The sequence below is a fragment of the Meleagris gallopavo genome, chromosome 1 (assembly GCF_000146605.3).
Source record: "Meleagris gallopavo isolate NT-WF06-2002-E0010 breed Aviagen turkey brand Nicholas breeding stock chromosome 1, Turkey_5.1, whole genome shotgun sequence".
NCBI lineage: Eukaryota > Metazoa > Chordata > Aves > Galliformes > Phasianidae > Meleagris > Meleagris gallopavo.
This window is the reverse complement of record NC_015011.2, coordinates 51413216-51420449: the sequence shown is the minus strand read 5'-3', so window position 1 is coordinate 51420449 and position 7234 is coordinate 51413216. Positions and strand designations below refer to the sequence as shown.

The 7234-nt window shown below is 44.6% G+C and overlaps 1 long non-coding RNA gene across 1 annotated transcript; it reads left to right on the top strand.

Moving 5' to 3' along the window:
* Nucleotides 1–717: 717 nt before the first annotated feature.
* On the top strand, nucleotides 718–6884 carry LOC109367636. Its single transcript, XR_004160664.1, has 3 exons — nucleotides 718–1347; nucleotides 1645–1998; nucleotides 6617–6884. It is a non-coding gene; the product is annotated as an uncharacterized LOC109367636 (long non-coding RNA).
* Nucleotides 6885–7234: the final 350 nt, after the last annotated feature.

The window sequence follows — 7234 nt, the reverse complement described above, 5'->3', positions numbered from 1 at the left end:
CTGTTTTGTTATTGTTCCTTAAAGCCTAGATACTTGTGGAAAAAGAAGTACACAGCTGCTATTTTCCAACAGGTTCTCTGTTTGTCAGTTTGCTTTTGATTCTTACTGTTTATCTGATTTTGGAACTAAAAATAGACATGAGGCACTGGAAATCAGAAACTCCAGTCTTGCCTATGCCACAGGCTCATTAGTGTTGGCTATATCAATTGGCCCAAAACCTTCAAAAAGCTTTCAAATTTGAATGCCCAAGCAGAGGGCCTTTGTTCTGATAACATCTCAGTATTCCTCCAATGAAAGCCAAGAGTCAGTGCTAGCGAGCTTGTTCCCAAGGCTCTTGCAACCCACAGTGAGGCTGGGCTGCCCAATCTGGAACCTGTTCTCTGTTCTCTCTGTGTGTCCTCTGCTGTGCATCAGCTGGAGGACAAGGAGGTGTGCCTTTTGTGCATAGAAAAAGGAAACTGGAAGGAGATTGTGGAGGTGAGCAGAAAAGCAAGCGTCACAGCAATGCTGATGAATTGCTGTCTGTTGAGATGCTATTCTGCACTTCTTGAGTGGAAATTACTCTTTTCTAGATGGAGAAGCAATCAAAAGCTTAATTTCATTACAAATGCTGAGAAATATTACTCATATTAGCAAATCAACTTCGTGTGTTTTTCTTCTTTTTTCCTTTTTTTTTCTCTTCTCTTTAAAAGCCTCAGAACGCGTGACTGTTTCCATTAACAGTTTGGAAATAAGATCTTGTTTTAATTTGAGGAAAAACAAATAATTCCTGATATAATTCCCAGCCTAAATGCAACTGCATGGATCTTCTTTTGAGTTTTCCCATCATGTCTGTAGCCAGGCCTGGAGCAGGACTTGCAGCCAACTGTGCAAGCTGACCACAGCTCCACACATCTTGGACAATGCTTTTTCAGCTTGCAGCAGGCTGCTTTGCATTTGTTGGAGTTAATACCAACTGTGTCCACCTTATGGGTTGAACAGCTGCCAGCAGACCTGTATGGAAAGCTCTGGAAATGGCTCACTTGCATGTTTTTTTTTTTTTTGTAGGCTTTGAACAAAATTCTGAGCCCTTCAAAAGGACATGGAGTAAAGTTTTTCATACACACATTTCATACAGATGAGTCTCTTCCGACTCTAAGGGCAACTGTTCAATCTCACTGCTCCCAAAATGTTCAGACAAGGCCATGTCAAGGCTCAGCTTGAGAAAAAAACCCAACATCACAAAAATCCAGACTTACCCTTAATAACGTGTGCAAATGCTACGGCCAAGCTCTGTTTGTAAGGAAAGATTTGGACAAAAGGCTCGGTCCCTTCCCCCTGTGACCAGGAAAAGGATCAACGACAGAGGTAAGTAAGAGATATTTTAGTGTCTCCTGTATATCCAGCCTTGAATCTATTAGCACCAGAGATTTTTCTTCCTGCATTCACGCCCCCTGGCTGACAAATTTGCATGCATCATTGCAGGGGAGCAAGCAGCTCCTGCTGGTGCAGAGACCTGAGCATAGTGATGGGGCAATGTCGCTGGGCCTCTCTGGGGCCTTCACTCACATGCAGCTGCAGCTATGGGTGGGGAAAAGCTATTTCACACAGGTGGCAAAGACAGGAGAAATCTCAGCATGCTCCCGGCTGTGTGTTGGTTATCAGGTCCGTCAGGCTCCAGTGTGGGACTGCAATGTGTTGAACACCAGTTGGACAATAGCAGCCAAGGCCTTGCTATGAAGTCACCATGGGGATCAGCATCAGTGAGGCTGCTTCTTTCTGGAAATATTTCCTTTCCTGAAGTGCTTTGAAGAGGAAGATCTGGTGGCATTCCCCAGAGACCAACAGATCAGCAGGTGGCAGCGAGTGAAGACTGGAGAGACAAAGTTTATCTCCTCTCCAGAGAAGCCTGTTAAATAAGGTATTGTGTGGGGGGAAGAGCCCCACAAGAGGATGCAGAGAGCATATGGAGGGAGAAAGGAAGCAAAGAAACAGCAGAGAGCATAAGGAAGTCTGAAGGTATGTGGCTGAACTTGTGGTTTGTGTGGGAAAATGGGGAAATTAGGGGCATAACCTAGCCCTCTGTGTTTGTAAAAGGGGCTGTAGACTTGCATTAGGCCTTTAGGGGCAGATGCCAGGGAAGGGATGTGGGACAGACACTGGAAAAACTGACTGCAGCAGCAGCCACCTCAGGGTATTTGCAAACTCTGCAACTTCTTCCTTTGACATCAACCATTGCCAGGAAATTCCTGGGCACTGTTTCACCAGTGAACACATTTCAGGTGTGCAGAGTTGGAGATTTACAGGCTGACAGCTCAACTGTGATTAAAGTGGCAGACTGGCTTTCTGGAGAGGAAAAAGGAACCAGACATGGGGAAGTGGAAGTTTTGTGCTGCAAAAGCCCTCGCTGCACAGGGACTGGCAGGTTTCTTATGCCATTAAAGCAGATGTGAGGTTAAGTCACGAGTCTTGGAGGTTTGTTGGGAGGGTCTATGCTGAAGAGATTGAAATCTTATCTCCACCTGTACTTGGCCTACAGCATACCTCATCCAGTGGATTGCAGGGAAATGTTCAAAAATCTGTGGGTATCTCCTGAAATGAGCAATTAAGAGAAAGCAGAATACTTTGTAGATGTCTAGAAATCATGACAGGTCTGAGGTGCTTCAAGGGAAACACCCTATTCAGAAACCAGATCTGATTGTGACTGCTTAACTGAGAGTAAGTGATGTGAGCAACTCTGAAGTTAGGCCACTTGGAGAATACTGTAGGTGCTCAGGGCAGTAGACTGTGAAAGGTCTGTGTGCTCCTCCCTTGCCTTGGGATGCTACTTAAGGGCTAAAATGTTGAAAAGTCAATAGGCAGCAAGAGCTGTTGGAAGAGGCAGACCAAGGCTTCCCAGCTGGAGTGGGAACCTTGCAAGGAGGAAGTCAGAGATCTGGTCCTGCTTGTGATGGGAGTTAAGAGGGATTGTAGACTCTGGGAACAAGTAAATGAAACCTTCTGGGCAGGAAAGGAGAGTTTCACCATCCCTTTCCTGTATACGTGTAAGGGAGGCAAACTAGAAGAAGCTTAGAGCTGTATTAGTGGGTGAATATCTCTACATGGTGAAGACGAAGCTGGTGAAGGTTATGGAGCACAAGCCTTACGAAGAGCAACTGAGGGAACTGGTATTATACACTGTGGAGGAGAATCAGGAGAGATCTTAGCACTCTCTACAAGGACTTGAAGGGAGGTGGTGGTGAGGCGGGAGTCAGCTTCTTCTTTCAGGTAGCAGTGATATAACAAGAGGTAGTGGCCTCAAGCTGTGCCAGGTAAGGTTCAGTTTGTATATTAGGAAACATTTCTTCTCAGAAAGTGTAGTGGTACACTGGAATAGGCTGCTCAGGGAGGTGGAGTAACTGTCCCTGGAGGTGTTCAAGAAACATGTAGCCGTGGTATTTTAGGGACATGGTTTAGTGGGCAATATTGGTGGTAGGAAGATGATTGACTAGATGGATGATATTAGAGGTCTTTTCCAACCTTAATGATTCTGTGATACTATGACTCCATCTCTCCTGCTGAGCATGCAATGGTTCAAGGTGATTGTGTAATGTCTGTATTCAGTTTCCTTACAAACACATGTACTTTACTTAGAAAGAACTAAAAAGGAGGTTATTCCAGCCTAGGTATGTTACTAAGACCCAACAACAGCGAAGTTGCAAAGGTATCAGCATGCGCACGTGTTGGGTTCCCCACTAGAGGGTAGCGTTGCTCCAGCAGTGGTTGGGTTACTCTCCTGCTACTGGGCCCAGCTCTGCAGTTCTGTGTGATGGGTAAGTTAACAGAGGAAAAATGACCTCACAGCATCGATTTTCTCATTGCAGCTGAGGAATAGCAACAAAAGAAAAGAGATTATTCTATGGGGGAAAAATCTGTTAAAATGGAAAACTTTACATTTCACCTCCCTTGCACACAAATTAAAAGTGAATTTATTCATGAAGGGCAGATCTTCTTTTACTCAAGGTTCACCATAGCATGAGAAAATTAGAGTTCATTATTTCATATGCTTTCTATCAGAACATTTAAAACTATCTGTCCCACAAGCTGAGCACTGTACTAATCTCTATGCCTAATGTGAGTCACTTGGTCCTGACTATGGGAGATGCAGGTCACCTCAAGTATAATTGAGCCCAGCTGGGGTCGGGGCCACTGATACCAACGTGGACTACTGGCTCTAATTTAGGCCTTGAATGGAGGTAGCCCAACAAAAGAGTGCATCACTTAAAAGGTTGGCTAACAAAAGTAAAAAAAAAACAAAACAGAACAAAAATACCCAAACCTTGTGGTTAGTTGTGGATGAGTCTGAATTGAACAGGATTGCAGCCGGCTGCTGATCCCACATGCTGTGAACTGGCAAAGTTACTCCTCCCAAGTGGCCTGTGAAATATGTTCAGTGTACAGTCAATGTTTCCTTTACAGTCCATGTCTCCTTCTCCTCCAGGGGTTGAAATGTCAGGGAGAGATGACGTTTTCCTGCAGAGAGAAAAGCAAGAGCTGTGTTGAGTGCAGGATGTGTCCCCTTGAAGCAGCCCCTCTACCTTCTGAGGGTGGTAAGACCAGAAGGCTGTGTATCTGCCTTACTGCTTCACAGACCATTACTCAGATGTGTGCTGGGGTCCAATTATCCACCATCATCATTAGCAATAATAAAAGAGAATTGAGGGGAACCCTGAAAGCGCTAATGGGCCATAATGACTCTGGCCGGCTTTCTCTGGACCCCCACCTGTGCTGTGAGCCCAGGAACCTATTTCAGCCCAGCCTAGGGTCTGTTGCCTTGTCACTGAGCTGGGCTACTGCTGAGTCTGTCTCCAGCTCCATCAGGGCCATTCTGTGGCCTTGACCTGTCTGCTCTTGGCTCTGGATACCCTGGTATTGGCTTGATCTTTGTTATGCCACCAAGGAAGCCTGTTGCCTGCCTTGCCTCCTCATGTTTGGCCCTATGGAGCTGCAACCCTTGGTAAGTGCCAGCCTGTGCAGGGCTTGCACTGACACTTGGCTTGTCCCCTGCCCTGATGGGATGAGCCCTGTGGGCAGCCCTGTGTGGCCCATTGGCAAGATGCTGGTTTTGTCCAACCTGTGTCCCGTTGATGTCTGGGTGGTGTGTCCCCTATTAACTTATTAGGCCTTCCTTGCTGACATTTCACTGGCTGTTTCAGCTCTGATATCTCTGCACTAATTTTACCTGCTGTAATATGAGCCTTCTGCCAATGGGGAAGGGATAAAAATAAGGTTGTTGTCCTCCTGTTGTGCATGAATAGGAGCGTTATATAAAAATGGGTCCTGTTCCATAGTAGTGCTTTTTCTTTTTGGGCTTTGCAGTCATAGGGCACAATCAAGCGATGGACTGGGCTGTGGTGTTTTGGAAGGGAGTTAGTATTTTCACTGCTCTATCTCAGCTTGTAGTAACGCTTCCTTAGGAAGTGCTCTGGCATGCCAGAGCCAGTGGGCTCCCTTAGCAGGCCAGCAGCAAGTTAGCGGAGGACCAAGAAAAACAAACGTGTTCATGAGCATGGTGTCTTCACAGCAGACTCATTTTTCTCTCCTGGAAGACAAACCATAAATCGTTGTAAAGCACCTTGTGCTTTTTGCCATGAATACCTCTCCGTAATTAACTAACATGCATTGCTGTTTCATTTCTCACGGACAGATACTTATGGCCCATTCTTCATTTGGGCTAGATTTAAAATGAAACAAAAAAATGAAACAAAAGCCATGGTTCTTTGACCTACTCAGCTCTCTGTGGTAGCCAAGGAGTGTTTCTCCTTCAGACACTTCCCATCACCTCTGACATCTAATTTCTTTAAGAGGCTGGGCTATTTCAGGCTGCTTTCAGTATATATTCAGTGTTATTAGAAAAAATAAATATGCCACCAGGAGAATTCCGTACTCTGAAGCAGAAAAAAGAATGAACATAAATGTTTGAGGGGATACTTTTGTATCAGTAAAAAAGAATTCCAGGAAGTGGTTCTTTTAGCATCAGCACAGATTAAATAAGAAGTATATCATTTGTCTTGGTCTGTTTTAAAGCTATCAAGGGGAATGTGTGACCAGGCTTACCTTTCAGTGCATACCTTTCAGTGCGCAAAAAGCTGTGTCACTGCAAAGCCTTCACAAGCACTTCAGATACATTTCAGAATCCTGCACTGCCAGTCACAGATTTTATTCCAGTTGCTCTTAAGAGTGATTTATGCATACAGAGTGCTACACATCCCAGAGCGCTTTGAGAAATTGCAGTTACTCACATCACTCAATCAGTTGCCATGCTGTGAAGGATTTGGCCTAACGTGCATTTTCAGTGCATCAAGAAACCCAGAAGTGCAACAAAAACAACTCTCCAAGAGGAAAATACTGTGGACTCAATTCTCTTGCTGGGCTGAAAGACAGAGAGAATAACAGATGGCAGCTGTGTTGCCTAGTGATGTGTTGGAGGACGTCTAGATACCTTTGAATGCACACGGCTGTGCAGGATGGATAGCATTAGGCAGTGCTACCCAGCAGATGAGGAAACAAGGCCTTTTTCTGAAGAAGAGTAGATGAAATTTGGTAACCCTTATTAAATGCCAAGACTAACAGTAATTTCTCATTTACTCTAATGTAGACATCACAAGACTTATTTCACATATGCTGTCCTATTGCAATGAAAGGAATGATGTCTGACTACAGCAAGAGGAGATCTGGTCCTGCCTTTGTCACACAAACGGTCAGGTTTGTCTGAAAAGCAGCATAGTTCAGAAGATGCTCAGTACACTTTGAATTTGTTCATCTATGTGGGTTTTTTCATTGTTTTTATTTCTGTTTTTCCCATCTAATAAGCTGAAAAACCTGCTTGGAGCTGTTTGTTTTTTTTAATGGGCATGAGAAATTACTCTCTCCTATGTAGGTGTCTACTGTCTAATGAAGGAAAAGCTTCTTCTGCTAACTAGAAGACATCATGGAGATGATAGATTAAGGTCTTTCCCTTCTGCTAACCTACAGTGTGATCGTCAAAGACTCAGTTCCTCACAGACCTAAAAGCCCTTTTTTTTCCACTCCAGTAAAGAAATGTGACTATGACACACTTTTGTTCCTCAACAGTCTTGAGGGAAATAGCAAAGGCTCTGTGCCTAGTGACTGAGCCCATCCCATGTTCGATAGTCTTTCTTTAAAATCTCACTGAGATAATAGGTCTAGTGTCATGATGGTGTGATAATTCCTTTGCTGACAGGCTCTGCACTGG